The sequence below is a fragment of the Dermacentor variabilis genome, unplaced genomic scaffold (assembly GCF_050947875.1).
Source record: "Dermacentor variabilis isolate Ectoservices unplaced genomic scaffold, ASM5094787v1 scaffold_14, whole genome shotgun sequence".
NCBI classification, from domain to species: domain Eukaryota; kingdom Metazoa; phylum Arthropoda; class Arachnida; order Ixodida; family Ixodidae; genus Dermacentor; species Dermacentor variabilis.
In genome coordinates, this window is record NW_027460302.1 from 13,197,923 (window position 1) to 13,221,273 (window position 23,351).

The 23,351-nt window shown below is 44.6% G+C and overlaps 1 protein-coding gene across 1 annotated transcript in view; it reads left to right on the forward strand.

Annotated features, from left to right (window-relative positions):
* The first annotated feature begins 17,388 nt into the window (after positions 1-17,388).
* Positions 17,389-23,351, forward strand: part of LOC142567814 (bombyxin B-1 homolog) — a 38,315-nt gene continuing 32,352 nt past the window's right edge. The window contains exon 1 of the mRNA XM_075677959.1: positions 17,389-17,500. The gene's annotated coding sequence lies outside the window, so the exon portion shown is untranslated. The remainder of the gene's footprint in view (positions 17,501-23,351) is intronic.

The window sequence follows — 23,351 nt, forward strand, 5'->3', positions numbered from 1 at the left end:
TCATGTGCAAAAACAAAAACAATGTACACAATTTCATACCTGACACCACTGCAAGAAAATATATGGCAGAAAAGGATTTGCCGCACAGAGGTTATGCGGCTTGTCACTTTCACATGACTTCCATGGGAATGAAAGACCTATGTGAGTGTACAAGGAGATATGGGACAAGACAAACATCTCTGCTGTCAAATAATTCTCTACTCGAAGCTTTTCCTCCACTCAGCCGAGTTGAGCACAGCACCTCGACTGACGAACGCTCTACACATCTAAAAATACTGCCAAGAAGTTTCAGTGAAGTGACTACTTCTGTAGAGGGGTGGCGCTGCCATCCGCTTTCTTGAGTCAAGATGCACTGTTGAGCGACGTGTAAGATACTTTTTCAGTTTCGCAACTCCTCTCGAGCCGGGTACCATCTGTTCCTGTGGACTGTGAGGGCGCTGCGGTTGAGGTTGCTTGCGTTGCGTCTCGTGCTGGTAGATAATTTTATTTTCTCGTTGTGTGTACCTCGTCCCTGGCCCTGTGCACGTGGCTGGCTGTAGAGATCTTTCACGTGAGGGACAAGTACGCTCACCAAAGCACGAGTACCTGCAACGTGCAGGTCAATAAGGCACATCACGTGCAAGCTTTGGTCTGCAGGCCCACTTGTTTTTTCTCCTCCTGAGATAAATCCTAATCCTGGTGCCATAATATAAATATTATTATAAGACTTCACTACACATGCGGCTGTGTTTCATGCCTGTTTCCTCCAGCAGGTACAGGAAGGCTCCTACAAACGGCACATAATTGACTCCGTTGTCAGACTGGCGTTGTCGCTTAAGAAGTGGCAGAAAACCATTTGCTCAACGAAGGAAGGTCTGAGCGTAAATAATGCAGGGTTTTTGATGTAGAGTTCCAGGGTGGTAACATATTCAAGTCACATGAACGTTGCATGTCATAAAAGCAAGTTCGTCGAAATTGAGTATGGTACATGTGTAAATAAATTTACAGTTCCTTGTCGTTGTTTTTTCCAAGTGTTTCAATCGGCTTTTCACGCTCGCACGCTTGGCACAAAGGGTGGCCGCAGCGTCGCGGTGGCTGGAACGGCAGCGGGCTGCCTGCTGCTCAAAGACGAGGTGAGAAGTTGGGAAACTAAAGAAGTGCCCATAAACGTTGCTGTTGAGTGGATGGTAAGAATAATAAGGTAATAATAAACATAGAGCCAACAAGGTCAGCGTTAGCGTGACACCAATATCAGAAGTCTTTGCTTGCCCCATGGACTGCACCTTCTTTTCGCCTGTAGTTCCCTCATTCTAAGTGTACTTATATACAGATTACGGTCAGGTGATGCTGACCATCAAAAATATTTGCCCAAATGCTGCGCAAGTGTCAGTAGCTACGTATCATATAGTATACAGTGAACAGCTGTTACTCTGCAGATTGCAGTGATAACAGATAACAATCATGCTTTGCATGTACGCTTGACAGCAAAAGCTTACGGACCACGCGAGCGCATGCCATACAACACCCGCAACACTTCCAATGCGTAAGCAGTCGTGTCACTCAATGGGAAAGGGACCAAAGCAGCACAAGAGAACTTTTTGAAGAGTGTACGTCATGGTGCCGCTGATTGTAGACGGCTTTTGATTTTCTAGTGATGAAAAAAGACGAATATGGGCGAGCTGCTTCGCGTGGTCAGCATGGGCAATGGTGTCGTGGGCATACTCGCTGCTCAAGACACTAGCAGAGGGAAGTCAAGAGCCCAAGGACAATGCAGTGTCTCAACCAAAGAAGTAAAACGGCGAATAACCAGCAGTTTCATAACGTCAATAATTGTAAACGAACGTTACATAGGGTTGTGCAATGTCCCAGTCACGGTGGTCGGGCAAAACGTACTTGGGTAGCACGTCAGTGATGGTCCGGTTGAATCGCTCAGTCACGCCATTGGTCTTATGATGGTGAGAGCTTTTGCGCCACCATTCTTGCTCTACCACGCTTGTGCTTGGTAGAGCTAGAATGCAAGTTGTGGGCGATGACTAGGGAGAGGAAAGTACGACCACGGTTCGCGATTAGGTGTCGTGCGAAACCATGTAATAAATGATGTCGCGCAGGAGGGAATCAGGCCACTTGCACAGCTGGTCTGAAGTGCTCAGGTAACGGCGTAGTGTGTCTCCTAATCAGTAGCCACAGCGACCCACCTGTTGACGGACCTGGACTCGGGGGAAAGGAAAGAGAAGGTGTAAACGAACTTGAAAGAAGGACTCAGTTGGGATGTCGAAGGATTGAAGATACCCGACTAGTGAACGAGATGCTAGTTTTTTCCCGATGCTCCCATGGTTCGCATACAGCAATGTATTGCCGCACACAGCGAGCAGTGCGGGGCCACTAAAAAGGACAAGCGTGCCCCTTATGCAGCAGCTGTCATCATACCATCACGGAATGCAACTTCGAAATCTCTGCAGATGAAAAAAGGGCTTGGTTGCACAGTGCCTGATTGCGGCAGCCGCAATCACGTGGCACGTATTTGCCGATGGTCGTGCAACATCGTGTGTACCAAGTGCCATCGTCGCCATTTGCCCATCCTCTGGAAGTAATTTAAGCCAGCTGTATCAACCACGACAACCGTGATAACAGTGGATCAAGATGCACCGTGCCTTGCACCGCACGGGGCGAGTCCGTCTCCGGTGACATCTGTCGCAAGCAGCCTGAGCTGACCCAATTCGGCCCTGCTTCAGACAGAACTGGTATGAATTGAGAGCTGATGACAAAGGCATCTAGTGCGTATTCTTCTTTAAAGCGGCGGCCAGAGCAGCTTTATTCAAGCGGATCTCTCGAAGGACCCCATGTGCCCGGTTATCGGAAAAGAGGAGCTCTAGCTCTTGTTACGTTAGGCCACGCCTAGCCCCGCCAGGTCACGCGCAGTCGTCGGGTAGCTTTGACTCTGCGAGGCCAACTCATTGCAGTAACCATTGAGGCTCTGGAGGTAAGTAGTCTTGCAGCTTCTGTTCTGTTCAAGGATAAATGCGACGTTGCGGACAACTTTCACCCCCACCCATGGCAGCCACATGAAATGAGCGTTTTACTTGGTTCCGATGTGTACTGGAAGGTTGGCACTGGAAAGATTGATCATTTGACCAGCGATCTAACAGCCGTGGAAACCAAGTTCAGATGGACCATGCAGGGAATCATGGAACTCAAAGGAGTGTCAACACCAACGAGTGCTCTGTTCCTGCACGACTTGTATTCCTGACTGTGATCTGTCTGTGTTGTGGTGTCTTGACACCATTGAAATTCACACATCTGCAGTGGAAAATGGCAAGGTTCACCCAGAACTTGAGATATTTGAAGAGAGCATCACCAGGACTGATGGGCGCTACCAGGTACCGCTAATGATACAATCTGCAAGGATATTCAAGCTTCAGGCAGCGATGATCGAGAATTAGCTCAGGGCCGTCTGCAAGCCCAACTCAAATTTCGACAACAGTCTGAACTCCTGAAGCAATATCACGTAGCAATCGGAGCGTATTTTCACGAAGGGCACATAGAGGGAGTAGAAGAGCTGCTGCCAAAGGAAAATGTGTATTATATGCCTGATCATGCAGTTGCGGCCGAGATGCTGTCACGACATAGCTTCGTGTTGTATTTGACGATTCCTCCCACGTGCTTGGTCATTCCTGGGTGAACGATGTCCTGTTCAACTGTTCAAGGGCATGAAGCTCGGTGTTGACATTGTGTAGCTGCCACTCGTCTTGCGATGTCACACAGTTTTCCTAATTGCAGATATCAAAAAGTCATACTTGCAGATCCTTATTCTTCCGGAAGACCACGACATGCTGCGATTCCTCTCGATTGACCGGTTTGCCTTAGATGGTGACCCATCTCCCCCTGTGGTGACGTGGAGGATGACGCGGGTCATGTTCAGAGCCTCATCTAGTCCTTTTTTGCTAGGAGCCACAATTCCCCATCACCTATCGGTTTATAGAGAGCTATATCCAGAGACTGCTGTAAAAGGTTGCTGTAAAAGGTTGTTTACTTCGATGACCTAATCGTGGGACTTCCGAATGTGGATTAAGGTGCAACAGTGTACAGTGAAACACGCAATATATTATCTGAAGCAAGCATGGAACTACGCAAGTGGGCCTCCAATTCAGATGCTTTGTGGAAACGCTTCCTGCGTGAAAAGATTGGTATGATGGATGATGATGATGGGTGATGTATGCCGCAAGAAGACGGCATTGCGCACATTTGTACACTTCGACTAGATTCGGGTCAGACGATCAAACAATCCGTGCAGAAGGTGTAAGTTCTCGAAGCAAGCTACCAAGAACCAGCTGCTGAGTAATCACCTGGGGACCCTTGGCAATAAGTTGGAGATTGTTGCAGACAGGCGGTGACGGAGAGAAGGAAAAAGAGAAATGGTATGAATGATAGAATAAAAAGATGGAGTTTTTGGGCTAGAGCTCGGCTCTTTATGGCGCGACAGCTATCGCACTGAACTGAACCGTTCGATCTGAACGAACATGTTCAAAGAATAAATAAATAAATGCAAAGTAATACACTGCAGTAGACACAAAGCAAATATGAGGTGTCTATAGAATGCAGTAAGGGCAAAACAGGGAAGCGAAAACCTAGTTGTAATATAAAAAAAGCACCGCAGCTTGGAATGAAAGGCACTGAACGCAACAACAGGTCTTCATTCAAAAGGAAGAATTAAACAGGAATAATATGTCGCTATTGCACTGAATTAAACCAAGCACATGTTGAAGGAATAAAAAATAAATGGAAAATAATACACTGCATGCAGTTGACACAAAGCAAGCTTAAGACGTCTACAGAAAGCAGTAAGGGTAAAACAGCTAAGCAATCACCTAGCGTATTTTCTGAAATATGGGTCTAGCATGAATATAGGTTGACACCTGTATATGGAACTGAAGATGAGATAAACATTATAACATTAATTTGGTCAGCCCCACATTTTCTAGAAAAACCAAAGCAAACATACCTTTATTTACTGTAAGCTCGGTTACTAAATCTCGTTGGTCGCCACTACAAACTGAATACTCACCAGAACTGCCAGTAAAGCAAGTTTAGATAATCTCCAGACCCACGTAACAGCATGCACGAAGAAAGAAATCCATTAGCTCGGTACGATTGCTTTTTTTTTCATGAATATAGGTCAAGATTTTTTGGTCATGAATATAAGTTCACAGCTCATTTTGCGCAACATTATTGCAAAAAAGAAACGCTGACCTGTGTTCGAACAAATACGGTGATTTGAACGGAAATTTCGCTAGGAGAGAACTACGCAGTGCTCAAAATTCACGCAGGCAGCTTTAGGTATGATACAAGGTCAAGAGGGTTCAAGCCAAAATAGGATGAAAACTGGCTTCCGTATATGCAAGTGTGGAAGTTATTAAGGATTGTCCCTGCCTTGCACATCTGTGAAACTTCCCATTTGAGAAGTTTCTGGTTGTTCTTGTAGTCAAGGAAAGCAAACTGGGAAGCAGTTTTACCGAATCCCCATTCAACTGCCTGTCGGACCTGGCTCGTTCCATAATTGAAAGCCTGGTAGGAAGATGTGGGGAAGGCACCACCATAGGGCTTCATTAGAAGTGATCTCGATGGATACGCAGGGTCGCCGTCCAGCACGAAAGCATCCCTACCGACAAGCCTCTCAAGCTTTCCGTACGCTTGACTTTCGTGAAGTATGCCTGTAAGAAAGAGTAGCTACGCTATAATAAGAAACAACTGAACTCCAATGCATAGTTGTAACTTCGTCTGTACGTCATTAATGACAATGTTAAACAAATTGCGAAGAAAGCAGTTACTAAAAGAGCACGGACACAAGAACCTCAGATCTTTTCTGTTACAATGCGTAGCCAAGAACCCAGTTATGCCGTCACAAAACTTCATTTGCTTCTGCGTGCGACAGTTAATTATTTAGAGTCTTGCTTATAGTGACAAGTCCAGGTATGCACCAGACAGTGTGATTCAGTTCTTGTGTTTTGTCCGTCGTCAGTGGAGCACAATCGACGTAGATAGTGCAGGAAACCTCAGCGGGCACTACAAACACTGTTAAGCGACACTGAGAGCATACAAATAGGACCAATAACTGAGGATGACTGGGAGTGCAACACTGAAGGACTAGGTCGTGGGACGAGCAAGAGCTTGTACAAGGAGCGTAGTGGCCAACACAAACCAGTGACGTAGCACTGTTGTTATGCCCTGGGGTATTTACAAACCCACTTTCTTGATGACAATGTCGCGAGTGCTGCGTCTGGTGGTTTTCTGTGTGCACATACTTTAAAACTGATTTGAAATATGCTTTAAGCTACATTCGCAGTGGATATTTTGTAGGTGATGTGTGTGTGCCCACAGAAATAGATCGTACAAGTTATCTTGATTTCGAAATTTGGTGTCAGTACTGCTTTAAGGCATTTTCTTTAGCGATGCCCTAGAACCTAGGCAAGGTAAACCTATACATGTACCAGTCGAGAACCAGGGCTTGCGTTATCTCTTTTGTTCCTCTTTGTGTCTGTCTTTGTACGCTTGCATTTTAGTAACAAAAATTCCTACCTAATTGCGCTACTTACAATCTTTGGTGTCATAGCATGGCTTGCTGGTATTATAACTGCTGCAGTACATAACATGTGTATGGCTCGGCTAAGTAATGTTTCCTAAAAAGGCCTGCTGTGTGCAAAATAGACAAGGAATGGTATGACCTACATGAAAACAACATAAGCGAAACCACATGTGGTAGCCTCGATGGTTTTACTACTAAGTACTGCAATATCCTAGAAAGGTATCAATAAGAATATGCTAGTCAACTATAGGAGGCATACACCATTAATATGAGGGCATACATGCGTGTTAGCACTCCGTCCATTTTGCGTTAAAGGTGCTAATTGTGTGTTTCTTTTTCGGTCTAATAATCGCTGCTTGGGAAGTCAAAGTATCATTTATAACATGTGCTGTACCAAAACATGACTGTTGCACCTATAGAAGAAAAAGACTGCTGGTCGTGTTGAAAGGAGCGAGGAAGAGAACGGTGCCAACAGCAACAAGTCGGCACGTCACTCTTGAGCTCACCATTGTGACTAAAATAAATGTCCCCTGCACTTGTAACCATATGCGAAAGTCTTTCTAATTAGTTAGTAACCATGTCAGTCCCTTTGCATTCCATGTTGGATGCTGATTTCACTAATTTAGCCTCTGAAAAAACAGTCCTCTATTCTGGTCTCTTGGCGACCGATGTCACCGAAATGTATCTGCGCTGATAATTTCAGGTACATCTAAGCATCAAGGACCGTGAAGGACAGGAAAAACAAAGTGTGCTTGAAATGGCTAAGTAAGAGCAGCATCTTGCAATGATTTCAATGTGCATTGACTAGAGCACATTCCAAGTTGCTGACATTTGCTGAGTCAGAACAAGAGTGCACGGACTCATGGTAGCATACAAGGAGGCAACTTACCTGCATCATGCCGCCTGCCAAGGTATGGCTTGTCCAGTTGGCATATAATTCTGTCAGGGCACATAAAAGACTGATATTTTAAACATTGCGTCCTTTCGCGCCCCGAAAAGTACGCTTGTTCGTTCCTCATTGGGCGACATGTGGGCCGAGCAGTTCCATCCACAAATGCCCAGCAATCATGGAGCGGTGCCCCCTTACTTCTGACGGCCTGCAGCAAGGGAAAAGAAATATGTAAGAAACTTACCCTACTGAAGGTATGCAAATATCATTCTTGAAATATGGCTACTCCTATTGCTGTACAAACTACAAAGTGTCATCAACAAACAAATACAATGTATCCCACACACAGTGATTTACAAAGACATGCAACGCACCTAACGATGCTATTCTCAGTTGGCTCGTAGTTGGTATAATGACATTATATCTTCATGCCCTTGTATGCAATTGAACACAAAAACTTCTTGCTTGCCCATCTTGGGACATCTCTTTAGCACTTCACATGTGCATGTAAACATTCATTTGATCACCGTAAATCTGCTCCCAGAGTCCCTAATCGTTAAGCTTGCTTCCATAACAACACAGAAAGCACATTTACAGTATCTAATTTGCTGCTGTTTAGTTAGTTGCTGCTGCTATTTTATGCGATATTCACCTGCAGCTATTAGTACTGGCATGAAGCATCAGAGTGCGTGTACCAGGAAATTGATTCTCAGGGTTTTAGCGACAGATAAGCCTGTACACAGCTTCCTATGCAGACACACTTGCTCAGTATCAGCGCTTAGTGAAAGAACGACATACCGGCACATTAAGAATCAGTCACTTAGATATTCCTATTAAGAGAAGAAATTCTACGTATCCTCTACATCAAAGACCTTGTTCTTGCCAAACTTAGCACGACATACTCTGATGTGCTCAAAAATATGCATGCTGCGCTAACTTGCACAATAATGTAAACTGCCCAAGAAATATCACACGTAATCCAGCAATGATAACGTTCCAGCGCGCCTTTCAACACTCACATGCATTTCTGCAATAATTAAACAATTGCATATGAATCCTTGCACTTGTTGCTCCATATGCAATTTTACAAATGTGGTTTAACCAAATGTCAACAAACGCTCTCCTTCTGTTGGTGAAAACAACAAAAATAATGCAGTCACACTTCACTTTTAGCGCTTGATTAAATAAGATTCAGCACTACTTTATGCTCTGATGGGTAGAGGCACAAAAATCGACACTGCTTGAATATGAACTTGTGCTGCGTGGTACTTACATTAGAAATTCCCTGAGAGAAGCAGGAGAAAGCCAGTGGTGATTGTTGCAGTTACTCAACAGGTAGGCAAAGGTGCGGTCACACTAGACATTGCAGATGAATGCCTCCCCAAAATCGGCTCCAAATCGCACCATTGGTTGGTGTATACAAGCCGGCGCAATCTGATGCACAAGGCTTCACAGCCAGATACTGTACCATTCTGAGCGCTGGCGATTTCCTCTGGCACTCTCAACGAAGAGAGCAGCTCTGTAATATCGCTCTTCTCAAATCGAAACTATGTATGAGCGTGGCACTGCAAGCCACGCTCATACACACCGACCGCCCGTTATGCACCTCCATTCAGCTAACTTTGCGGAACGGGCAACTACCAACTAAAACTGTCATAAAGGTTTGATGCTTAACGTACGCTGTAATATAGCGTATAGCGTGCGCGAAACTAAAACTGTGATTCGCTAGCAGAGCAAGTAGTTGGCCGCCTTCGAGATAACGCTCATACATAAGCGCACTTGTTTCCATGTACCGAGGGGAAGCGACAGTCTTACGGTGTGCTTCTTCTTATTGTATTTTCTTTAGTTGTTCGTGATGGCATACGTCATTGCGCGATTTTCTAAATCTAAGGTTAATGCGCCACGTGCTGGCGAAAAAAAGGAAACTGAACGAAATTCCTGGGTGTGTTACCCATTCCTGGGTGTTACAAAATTCCTGGGTGTGTTACAAAATTGTTTCTGCATTTGTTCACGGCGTGCCTAAATGCATGGGTATTCTGCATGGTTATGTGAAAACCCTGTTGCAATGTTGTCGGGGCTTTGATATTTTAATTGTTTCGAGGTCAGTTTTGATTGCATTGCAAAGCAGTACTCTGCGCTGAACGCTCATAGGCACATAAACTGCTTGGTTATTTCTCCTTTCATTTCGTGTTGAGTTTTTTGTAGTACGTACACAGAGTTTTTACCAAGTTGCCAAGCTAGACAGGCCTGAGAATGTCCTTTTTGTCACTATTGGGGTCAAGAGGCTGGGTGGGCAGCCAGTAAAGCTTGCAACTGTGTATTTATGGTTTCAGACTTTCTATGTGACAGATGTTATGTAATAAGAGAATGCTCGGACGTGAATAGAGTTCAGAGTTTATTTCTTTCTGAAAAAGCAGCAAATTAAACAACCAGGACAATGCCATTTTAAAACATGGTAGATATTTTATAGCTTGTGGAATTTCAGCTTAGAAAAGTTCTGTCTCTCTCGTAATTAAGAGTAGATGTAATCGTGAAATGGCTACCGGCAAAGCAGATTGGTTGGAGATGATACAAGCCACGATCTTGAAATGGGTGTAGTGCCGGTTCGCAACGGCACACACCACATCGCGCCACGCCATGCATTGCACTGGTTCATATGGAAGCCGTAGTTTCCTGTCAGAGACAGAACCTCATTGCAAGTCTTGTCTCGGTCAAACAACCATACGTGGTGTGCCGGACGCTACCGGCTCGAACGCTGCCGGACGCGCCGCGGAACTCACGGGCCGCTGGCGCATAAAAGAGCACAGGCAGCTCTGTCCCAGTGCCAAACGATGACAGTCAGGTGCATAGTGCCGTGTGTCTACCTTTTCAACATTGCTATTGCAAATGACAAATACAACGTAAGCGTATTACAAGCTGCAGCTAGCGTGATATTGTGAACAAACGTTTGGAAGAACTTGGAAGCAATATTTAGTTTTAACTTGCTTGGAAGTAACTAGCGTATGTAATACGGTCCTGATTGGTTGCTCGGTTGTTCTTGTTTGCGTGATCGGCTAACGGCTCTGGATTTGGCTCAAGCTCACTTAAGGTTCCCGACAGCGGGAGCTAAAGTTATTTCATGCCCAAAGAAGATATTTACGTATAGGAATTTGTACCTGCAAGGACATTTGCGTCTGCGTTCAATACCCCTCATGCATATTTCTTGAGTAATGCAATGATGTGTGCGCATTTTCAGGGGACTACATACATGTGTGCCGTTACGCTTGCACAGACACCATGAGTGCTTTTCCATATTCACAGGCTGCATGTCTATACTGCTCATACGGATTCCGCAGGGTCCAGTCTGTGAGAATACTGCCATACGCTTTTCATACACTACTTACAAAGATTTTCATTACCTACGGCACAACCTCTAGGCGCCTCCACAAGCCCGTATGTTGTGCTTATCTGCTTGTGCTTATAGAGTGGGCACGATGGCAAATTCAGCAACATGCTTCATGCTCGGCGCTTTTGCAATTTCCAGGTGCTCCTGGCCTCTGCTACATTGTGGTTTTCGCCATCGGTGGGTACTTCGGCAAACTCTGTTATCCCGTCCACACTGGTCAGCGATTTCGGAAACCGCACACCGCCTGGCGGTGGCTTCATCTTTGGCTGGTGACCCTTGGTGCGCAGTACCTTCCGCGCGTCAAGGTCATAGACGTATAAAGAGCCCGCAGCCCGACAGTCATATCAGTGGGCGCGAGGGCAACTTCGGTAACGTGCTTCATGCTCGGCGCTTTTGCGCTTTCCAAGTATGTAAGAGATACTGCTTGCAAACTACGAAAACTGAGAATCGTTTTCTCCTGTTGGCCCCGTGCCCACGGCTTTTCAATGCCAATATCTGCGAGTGTTCTTCAATGATTTTTCTGCTCCTGTGCTTTGGGGATACTGAAAGCAACCCGGGCCCAAACACTCGTAATCAAGTTTTACTCGATGTTGAATTGTTAACAGATAACCCTTCAGAACAAATGAGCATTCTTTTCTGTCCTTTACAGGATCTGCAGACGCGATCAATCCACTCGTCTAAGTGTCCCACAGAGCTTGCTGCGGACGTAAAGGCTATTAAATCTAATCAGACAGACATAGTGATGAAAATTAACACTATCGAGGAAAGGCTTGACACAGTCAAACTAAGAATGACGAGACTTGAAAATGTAGAAAATGAAATGGCCGCTTTCCAGGATTCAGTGCAAAAAAATGGCGAACCAGAATGACCGTTTGCCAGCAAGATTGATTGACCATTCAAGAAGAAACAACCTCTCATTCCACGACGTTCCTGATTCGAATGAATCTCGGGCGCAAACCGAAACACACATCAAAGATATTTTCACCTCCATTACTGGCAGTTTACCTCCTGACGCCATCAAACGCGCTCATAGGCTGGGATCTTACGAATGAAATAAGTGTCGACCAATTATAGTGAAGTTCTCTGACTATAAGCATAACGTACTTTCTATGCGCGCGCAAATAAAAAAAAAAGACACTTGTCAGCGAATATTTCTCGCCCACCCCATGCCACGCCCGAAAAAGGCTTATTGAATTCGCTAAAAGCCAGTTTGAAGGTACACGTTTTACATTACGATGCAACAAGATATTCATAAATAAAAATCAATTCATTTATGACACGGCTTCTTACACGGTTGTTGCTTGTGTTGTTGCAGTGTGTCCTACGCACACACTACAACGTAGGAACGCGTGAGGTGCAGTGAATGCCATTCATCACCTTTAATAGCTCTTTTCTGCAACGTAAGAAGTGTACCAAATAAACGCCTCGTTTCTACCATTAACACTTGTACTTTTGACATTGTGGCTCTAACGGAAACCTGGTTATATTCTAACGTTCGCGACACTGAAATATTTGCATTTATTGACAGTTTTACAATTAATCGATGTGACGGCGTCAATAGGCCTGGATGTGGGGTTTTGTTAGCGGTCCCTAAAAGTTTTTATTCTCAGCGCACTGAACAAGCAACCTTGAAATGCTTTGGGCTTTAGTTGAAATTACACAGGAAAAAGTTTTTTATAGAACTTTGTTACCGCTCTCCTTCGTACACTAGCACTTTTGTAAATAAATTACACGATGCCTTTAACAGTCTTCTATCATAGTACCCCACTTTGCCACTGTTATTAATAGGATACCTTAACATCCCTAACATAGCTTGGCATTCTGGAACACCGTTGGCTTCCCCTTACAACAAACTAGCACAAGAATTTTTAGACTTGTGTTCCACATTTTCACTCACTCACTCAGCTTGTCCGGTAACCTACTAGAATAACGCCATCCGTGTCGAACATTCTTGATCTGCTGCTAACATGGGAACGTGGTTTTATTTGTAACGTTACATGCTTGCCTGGCTTAAGTGATCATTCACTCATTACCTAAAAAAACAAAATATATAAGTTTATTAGAGACTACAAGGACGCTACGTTCGAGGCAATTAACCGTGAGCTCTGCAGATATATAGACATATCTTTAACCACTTCAGTGACCGTAGTGTTCAATCTAACAGGAGCATGATTATAGCAAAAATGGCTGAAATAACCAACAAATACATCCCTCTTCACCATGTAATTTTAATTTACAATGCACCATGCTGTAATCTTAACCTCAAGCAACTAGCAAACAATATAAAGGCGGCTTTATAGATTAGCCCGGTTACGTCCTGGGGACATGCGCTTGGAATCGTAGAAACAGGCTTCCGAAGAATACATGACCTCTGTTAAAAAGTTCAAGCAGAATTGTCAACAAAATACTTTACCATGCGTATTGATAATCGATCCGCGAAAGTTCTGGCGCTCTGTGAATCCCAAGGCTGATACATAGTAACCCTTATCGACAGCTCTGGTGGTGAATGTGATTGTATGTGCGTGCTCCTTTTTTTCTTGATCTCTGCTTTGTTATCACTTTACCTCCCCCTCCCCTCTATCCCCAGCGTAGGGTAGCAAACCGGATTTCCCCTCTGGCTAACCTCCATGCCTTTCCCCTTTCCTCTGTCTCTCTTTCTCTGGTGGTGCCACTTCGCAGTTTTTTTTTTCGAGCAACTTTTCTGATGGCGTGGATGTCTCACTGCCAGAATTTTCGTGCTCCAAATACACCATTAAGTTTCCTACAGTAGTATTTCTAGCGGTGTGAAAAATGTAATGAATAAATTAAAGCTTTCCTCTTCACCCGGCTGCGATGAAATTTCTACAAAACTTTCGAAAGCCACATATTTAAGAGGGATAAGTGGGCTAGTTGGTGGTCGTTATTGGAATGCATCATGTAACCGTACAAAAACAAGGGACAAAGAAGGAACACACAGGACAGGTGCGAAGCCACAATTGTGTATTCATCAATTATATCAACCAAGCTATTTCAGCAATCATTGGGCATGGGATCTCTCCCATTTGAATGGAAGATCGGAAAGGTGATTCAACTTGTCAAGTCTGAAAACCAGTAATCACCATTAAATTACCGGCCCTTTTCCCTCACAAGCATTCCCTGAAAAATATTTGAGCATATTTTCATTTCAAACGTTGCTAGCTTTCTCGAATAAAATTAAAGTTTTTTTTTCAGCATGAGAACATGGCTCTCGCTAATCATATTCGTGTGGAACCCGACTAATATCGTTTACTCACAAACTTCATGCCATCCTTGATCGTTCCTCTCTAATTGACTGCATTTTTCAAGACTTTTTAAAGAATATGACAAGGTATGCCATAAACCGCTTCTCTACAAACTGCTCCAGCTTAACATAGACTCTAAAGTACTCTACTGGCTAGAAATCTTTCTTACTAACCGTTCCCAGTTTGTGTCTGCAAACAAGGCTAATTCAGAGCGTACTGCTGTTTGATCTGGGGTCCCACAAGCAAGGGTACTAGGCCCTTTTCTCTTTTTTATTTACAATAATGACTTACCTTCCTACGTTCCCTCGTACAATAACCTATTTGCCGATTATTGTATTGTCTATGGAGAAATATCCTGCACTGATGAGAATAAGACCGTTCAATGTGACTTTGACGCTATTAACAAATGGTGCAACATATGGCTGATGGATCTTAACATGAGGAAATGCAAACACATGCGCATATCTATCAAAAAAGGAAGGTGGAAGCGGTAATGAAGAGGAACGGAGAACAGGGTGAACGCAGAACAGTGCTAACCCTGTTCTGTGGTCCTATTCATTAGCCCACCCAACTTCCTTATTTGCTCATTCTGAGCTGCGCTACAAGCCTAAAGAAGCCATGACATACTAACTCGCCCAAACTGCCACGCTTTTGATACTCTTGGGCAGACCACATTCCTTATATTATGAACAACACTAATCGAAGTTTGGCATACCTCTGTCGTAACTTAGCAAAAGTACCTTCATCTTTAAAATTAGTCATGTACAAAACACTCATTCGCTCGAAACTAGAATCCAAGCAAATGAAAACCTAATTCGTTCACTACAAATGGTTAAAAATAACTCTGAATGATCCATTCTTTCAAACTACAACAGAACAGCAAGCATATCTTCCATGCGATCAAGTCTTGACCTATCACCCCTTCCTTCCCGTCGTAAGTCATGTCGTTTCAGCATTTTTCACGCCATATTTCATCAGCCTCATCTCCGCAATGAGTGTGCATCAACTACTCAATATGTTTCCTCCCGCTTATATACGCGCTAAAAGTTCGAATTCTTTTTTGCAAAACTGATGCTTTTTTTTAATTCATTCTTACCACGGACATCACGTTCCTTCGCATGTGACCTCCACCACAAATCAACACCTGGTCAAGAACGCCTTAGCTAACATTGTATAATGGAAATTTTAAGGATTTGCCCGTGTGTATACACACACACACACACACACACACACACACACACACACACACACATATATATATATATATATATATATATATATATATATATATATATATATATATATATATCAGCGAGAAGAGAGGGGGTTAACCGAGGGGCCGGATTTGTATTAGTCATATTATGAGAAGCCAACAAACACTCAAACACTTACACCAAGGACAACATAGAGGAAGTTACTTGTGCTTAATAAATGAAATAAAGAAACTATAAATTAATGTAAATTAAAGTGGACGAAAAAACAACTTGCTGCAGGTGGGAACCGAACCCACAACCTTCGCATTTCGTGTGCGATGCTCTACCAATTGAGCTACCGCGGTGTGGTTTTCTCATCCACTTTCTTCGGTATTTTTCCCACACTCCCAGGGTTCTACTAGAACACATAAATACCCAAGAAAGTGGATGGAAAAACAACGCCGCGATAGCTCAATTAGTAGAGCATCGCACGCGAAATGCGAAGGTTGTGGGTTCGGCTCCAACCTGCGGCAAGTTGTTTCTTCATCCACTTTAATTTCCATTAATTTATCGTTTCTTTATTTCATTTATTAAGCACAAGTAATTTCCCCCATGTTGTCCTTGGTGTCAACATTTGTTGGCTTCTCAAGATATATATATATATATATATATATATATATATATATATATATATATATATATATATATATATATATATATATATATATATTGTTTCCCATGTAACCCATTCCCCTCTCTAATGCCTTTGGCCCAGCTGCGGGTACGTTTAATAACAAATAAATACCATTTTATACCCTCCGTAGTAGATTTTTGCATGTATGCAGCGCAACTTTCACATGCTTCCTTAAGACTCCACGTCAAGTCAATATGTTCTCCAGATCTTTCTTAAGGCAAATATTTGAAACCCATATATTTGACATCTGATTTTATGCGGGACGTTTAGCTATAGTTTTGGATTGCGTTGAAGTTCGACAGATGGCCGAAGGGAGAATGTTCATATTTCCTTGGTCCATGATCCTCAAATTTAAACCTAATACCGGCATTATCGCTCCTACCAGTAATTTTGCCATGGGAAAATGGGTAAACGGCATTGTGGGGCTGCACCCAACTATATTTGAAAGAGGAAATCCCACGTGACAGCTGGTCGAAACAGGCCATGAAATGGTGGGGCTGCAACAGAGAAATTACTGCGAATCAAGTGGCTTTCTGGGTTGTAAGCCAAAGACAGAGATGATCAACATAGGATGATCGCTTGACCATTGCTGATAATTTATACATATAGTAACGTCCTGAAATTTTAGTTACTTGCGCAAGATTTAGGCCAATATGAGCGATGTTGGTTATTCCACTTCACTATATATTTCAAAATAGCTTTCTAAAAGCCTGTTCGCGTGCCGGCATGGCATTATATTCGACGGTGATGAGTTTTAGTTTGCCAATGCATAATGTACACTACATAAACAGGGTATATGTGCAATTCCTGTGACACGCACTTAGAGCAGAAAGTGAGGACAAGCACACATACCCTTCGGAAGAACTTTGCACAGACATATTGCATTGGCAGGAATAATGCAGGAATAGGGCTCACACATGTTTGCAATATTAGTCACAAATACGTATTTGTGCCGTGTGACGACAGCTTTAGGATGTTCCGTTGCTTTATACCTACTCCGAAGGGCAAGTGTCTTTCTCGCTGGTTTTCCTATAGTTATATCTGTGAGACTGCCGTTTTCTTGGGCTTGACCGTTTTCTTTTCTTTTTTTTTATGGTGTGACAGATTTCAGAAAGTGTGCAGGCGTATGAAAATGCCTTCATGGTGGACACCTTCATAGCACACTTGTTTATTCAGGTAACGCAATCGAGTATAACGGAAGACGTTTTTCTATGGAAGTTCGAACAGACACCGCGAAGCAAGGCGGACAATACGAAACAGCGACTCGTTCTGTCAGTTCGTCTTGCCTACACTGTTTTCTGGCCACCTAGGGATCCCTAGGGAGCCTGGGGAAGGCTTCCCTAGGCCGATTGACGTGAGTGTCGGCTCCCGTGGCAACTAATCCGGCGTCGCTCAGTCGCGCCGGCGGCACGCCAGCCGGCAGGCGCGTATAAAAGCACGCCGCCTATCGCACGTGCTTCGAGCCCGGGTCCTCGCCCAGCACAGGAATCACCACCGTCGGCGCCGCTTCGGAACGAAAGGTGAGCAGCGGCACAGTGTGTGGATAGTCGGGGAGTTCATGGCGCCGCTTCCTTGCGAAAGGGACTTACGGGCAAACTCCTGAAATGTGCCTGATTTTCACGCATGTGAATTCTCTCGTTACTCTTAAAACAGCCTGGCTACAATTGCTGTATTAGAAGTTTCGTGCCACAACTTTATAGCCGAAGTTTCAGCTGCGATTTGACAAGTGTGGGAGAAAGATTGCCGACTTGCGCTGGGTAAGTCTTTGCAACTGTCTTACTGTTATTCAAATAATTGAAAGTGCCTAACTGAACTAAAGCGTAACCAGAAAACTGTACTCTAACCGAAATTTTGACAGGAACAGAACAATGAACGGTACTCTTCTACCCTGCATGAGCGCTAACCTGAACCGAGGCGTTGAAACTTAACGGGTGGGAACAACAAGGTTCCGCATTTCGGTGAAGGTGGGTCAAAAACGCATTAGGCTAAACAATATAGCTCTCTTTCAAATGTTGTAGTGACCCACTGGCAGCATGTTATGTCTGGCATGAGTTGTATACGGCAGTTGGTACAGACTCTGTGTATACGACACAAAATATCAGCTGTAAATACGAGATGTTTGCAGTTAAGAGTGGCGCTATTGGAGATTCGCTTCATAACAGAAAGGTTGTTCGACGATTTCTGAGGGACCGCTGGTAGGCATTGCAGCTTAATGACTTAGATTCCTACCTTCGAAACTCATATACGAGCTGTGTAAAAAGTAATAGAAAAGGTATGAAGTAACACGCAAAGGCATAAAGCTTGCAGACCAGGAGGCATGCATTGCAAATGAAATGTGTGCTCGCCAAGGGAACACGGCACGCAAACCAGAGGAGCCATTTGTAAAAGTTCTTGCGAGATTGCATTGTGGCCACGAACGAATGTCGCTGGCTGAAAGGCAAGCACTAGTGTCAAGAAGCATGTGGTGAACCAGCATGCGGGCAGGCGCACTACTGCCCACTTCAGAGTTAAGAGCTTAGAGTGAATAGTTGAAAGGTCCTTTCAAACTAAATAGAAAATTGTGCGGTAAGCTTATTTCTACACATATTCATTAAATTCTAGATAGTCACATGACTCGTTTCCTTCTCTCGAAGTGGGGAATCTTGCGTGCTCACTCCTGCTACCGACGCCGCACAGCAGTCCACACTTAATCACGTTATCGTTTGCTTCTCAGACGTTCACGGCGCCCGGTTTTGCATTGATGTTCAAATTCTGATGGGTATACATGGTTCAGGTATGCCTAAGCGCATCGTTTAGGTCAAAGCTTTATGCAGCAGAAGAAACTGTTTCTGGCACACATTTCAGGTTGCGAACAAGATTTTCCACCTGTCTATAGTGGGCATGCGGCAACTCGAGCAGCAATGAATAACCGTGACCTCCAGTATGTCGTGTGCACGAGCAGCACTGCGTCACGGAGGAAAAGAAGTCGCACTTTTGGTGCAACGATGAAATTGGAAAACGCGCGGTGAAATGCTGCATCGATGCGCCTCACTCCCCGATATAAGCATGACAAGTCTCCGCTTACTGGAACTGCGACATTTGTTTTTGATAGTTTACATTTTAATGTGCCTCGGTCTTGCATATGGTGATGGAGCCGGAAACCAGCCCCCTGCGGTTCGTAGTAGTTCTTTTTTTTTTTTCTGCTCAGGAAGCTTCGCATCATTTTTCTACTACTGCGCAGCAACAGCTTCAGCAATTGCAGACTACGTTCGGAACGAAAGAAAAGGAGAGTAACGTGGGCACATAAAATTTATTTCTCCTTTTTCGTACATTTTGACTGTCTTCTGTCATTTGGATGCTTAGCTTTGAGAAAATACACTATTCACGACGCAAGAAAACTGCGCACAGCGGCTACGTGAACACGGCTACGATTTCACCACCGCCTGTCGCTCTGCCTAGACTTAACGAGGTAGCGTCGCTCCATTAACCACCACTGATCTCATGCTTTTCGCTTTTTACAGCGGAGAAGTTAAGGGCTACTTTCCCCGCTATCATGTCCGCATGTAGAAAAGGATCCCGAAGATAGTACAATGCTGGGCCGACGCGCGGCGGAGGTGACGCCGGCGTTAAGCACTCCCACACGTGGGCCGGTCCCGAAGATAGTGAAACACCGAGCCGACCCACGGCGGAGGGGCATTTCATCCTTAAGGGGTCCACATACATCCTTCTGGTCTGGTCATCCTTCTCACAGAGTGCAATTCCACTGAGCTCAGTTGCTTGCAATGTTACAGCCTTGGCGGCAAAAAATTGCAAATAAAATTAAGTCCGGGACGACTCTGCCTTTGCTAACACGTCTTGTCGACTGCTGGGGTAGTTAGTTATGTTGCTGAAATGATGAAGGAATCACGCTGGAAGGGGGCAGGAGAGGGGAGGGGGCTTCCTGTGCTCTTATTAATTATACGTAGTAAAGGAAGGTCGCTTTATTGGAGGTTTCTTTTGTGTAGAGTTTATGCACTGCCGTGTTTTGTCAACGATCGACTCTAGTAGTGTGGCCAAGGTAAATACCTCATTGTAAAGTACTTGGCATCACAAGTTCTTGTTATATGGTCCAAGCCACATCCCCATATGTTATTACTGGAAGAATGCGCTGGTTGTACGCATTTCTTTTCAAGGTTACTGGTATGTGCCATCCGCAACCTAGAGCGCCTGTAATATGTGTTCAACCCGTTTATATTCATTTGAAAATTTCCTTTTCATGTTCACACTAACGTCTTTACACTGTGCTTCAAGTGGCTACCAATCACAAAGTCTTGTCGTCGTCAGAGGTTCTTGAAGATCACCTTAGTCTTCTCCATAATTATTCCCCAACCCAGCATTTGCGTTTCCCTATTGAAACTTTCGGTTATTTGATGTAAGTCATCTTTCGCGGATAAACAGGACCCTCAGTTTGAAAACCAAAATTTGCTGTTATTCCCCGTTGCTCTGTACACGTAATCATTTCCTATTTTGCACATTCAGTAATTGGAAGAATACAATGACTAACACTGGAGAAATTGTCTCCTTGTCTACAAACCTTCTGAATTGAGAATTCTCGTTTTCGTTGTGAATAATAATGGTGCAAGTGGTATTTCTATATATATATATATATATATATATATATATATATATATATATATATATATATTTATTTATATCCTATTAATACATTAGGTCTTTGACTGTCGGGACACTAAAGCAACAGGAGGAAACTTCAAACTTACTCCCTTGCCCCATAATAAGTATGGACTCAGCGTCGCTAAAACCTAACGATGCCAATACACGACACATGCCAGCATTGGAGGACAACGTTATTGCGACAATACAGCGATGACGGACAGTGATCATATATTGGGTTTCGTGGCGCAAGAGACAATGATGGCCAAGCAGCGCCTACCGAAGAGACAACAACAAATAAACTACTGAATAGCACGTATCAGTACTACAACGTGCGTACATCACATGGAGATGGCAAAAAATCCCCCCGACTCCCCCTCCCCCCCACAAAATACATTGAAAATGTTGATTGATCTTGTAAACATTAGTTAGGGGCACGCTCCCTCAGTGAAATCAGTTACTAGAGGCGGATTGTTCAGTAAGTTAGGGAGTTTCCATTTAATCCGCCTTTTTCATGGCATGATGGCGCATGCACACTGCTCTAGCTGATTACTCACGAAACGTTTCGGAACGGTTGAGCGCACGGCCGCGCGGCCCGATCTCTGGGAAAAGTTCTCCGAAAAAAAAAAATCACTCCGACGCGCGCTGCTGCAAACACTCGGGCTGTGTACCGCGTTGAAACTCTGCTGTTAGCTGAACGTCAGTGCGGCGCCGAAAACATGCGTAGCGTGAAAGCGCAACTCGACTTTAAAACAGAAAGCATCCAGGGCTTCGACCGGACTGCACCGTGAGCCACGTAGTTGCCGTCTTTCATTGATGGCTGGCAAATTTAACGAAAATCTCCTCTGTTATTCTTGGGAGACCCCTAAAAGCATCCCGTTGCTGACGAAGTCTTCTTGCAGCGTCAGCCCTCACTCGTTGGTGGTAACTACGCGCGCCTGACTTCACGCACTCGTTTAAGGCGCGGTTACACTGGGTCAATACGAGACCGACAAGACGCTCACGCCAACGATTGGCTGACTGTTCGGCACGGTGTGTCACTGTGAGGCATTTCATCATGCCAGGCCGAAAACCACCGAGTGCGAGTTGTCGCACCGCGATGTACTTTCTTCTCGACGGCACGGACAAAATCAGAGTGCCGACCATCGCTCGACCACGCACCGCGATAGCGACCGTCGAACCGAAAACGCGATAGCCGTACTGCTCTCGCTTGTATATATAAATAATTGCACTCAAAATGAGTCGAACCACGCCTACGTAGTTGAAATGCACAAGCTTCAACCCTCTCAAGCCGTGCACATGAAGCACGGCTTGAGAGCACGGCTCCAATGTTGATTCTGTCGTGTTTGTGGGCCAGCTACCAGCGGACCTGAACTGAAAAGAAAGCAGTTAGGGCGAAGGGAACTACTTTCGTCGTTCAGTTCTGGCCTTAGCGATTTGAAACCAACTAGACTTCACTTCGCACGGCGCGCCACACTACATGGCAAGCGGCGGCAGTGCTTTGCCACCGCTGACGTCACCTTTCTCGTGGGCTGCCGGCAGCATTCGCTACGCACATTGGTGGCTGCGATTTATTAATGCTTTAATTGCGGAGATGCACTGTTTACCTCTCCGTCAAACGAGAAACACGAGACGCTGCATTCGGTGAAGCAGCATAAACAACTGCCTCGCTCAGCTACCAACAGCGTCAGCGATGGCATCCACGTTTTCGCGAGAGAACAACATGGCCTATAAACGCGTGCTTATACGAGCACAGCTGTCTCTAACAATGGTTTATGGAACGCAAAAGAAGCGAGAATCACTAATACCTAAAATAAAAGCGGGAGTCACATGTGAATTAACAGACCGCAATATATGTATCCGGATCACAATTGGCGTTGTTTAAGTGACCCGGCCGCTCATATTGACTCGCCTCAGGGTGTAACAACACGGCTCATATGCACTGATAGTGCATGTACGTTTTCCTGCCTTTTGACATTGTTTCATATTAGCGATGTAGCTTTTCCGCACTATTTGACGATTACAACGATCTGTGGCTGTAGATGTCGATGTAAACAAGTGCGCCGCTTTGGTGAATTCGGCGCGGAAGGCTGCGATAGAAGACATCTTGAACATCGGAAATGTCTAAAGAAAGTGCAAAAGGAATACAAAAAGCGATGTGCAGGTGCTGAAATTATCGACAAGAAACTCCCAAGGTCGCCGCGTCGGCAGACGGACCTCGGGGCGTGCCTTCAGCGACCGCACTGTTGGCAGAACAGCGCGCACTCAGGCCTTTTCACCCAGCAGTTGGTAGGCGCAACATGGCTTCCAGAAGTGACATGCTGCCCCCCATAAGCCATTAATAGTTATTCGGAATCCACGAAACGCACAACCGACGGGCAGTCAACATGGGTGCAGGTACACAAATCAACCACCGAAAGCTCCGGCACCAAAACATTTCCAGCGGCGTGCGGTAGAGGACAGCGCAGGAAAATGAAAAAGGCGGAATAACTGGATGCCATATCTAGCTCTTGTTCTAATTATAATGAAATTTCTTTGTGTGAAACCATGTTTGATTGTGCTGTTAGTGGTGTACGAAGAAATGCACTTTGATGCTTGACACAGCGCTAAAGGGTGGGGGAATAAAGAGAGGACAGGCAGAGCGCTCTCTGTCCTTTCCTTATCTTTTTCCAACGAATTTTTTTTGCTGTTTGAAGCCCCGAATTTTAAGACGAATGAACAAGCTCGCGTCAAAATATT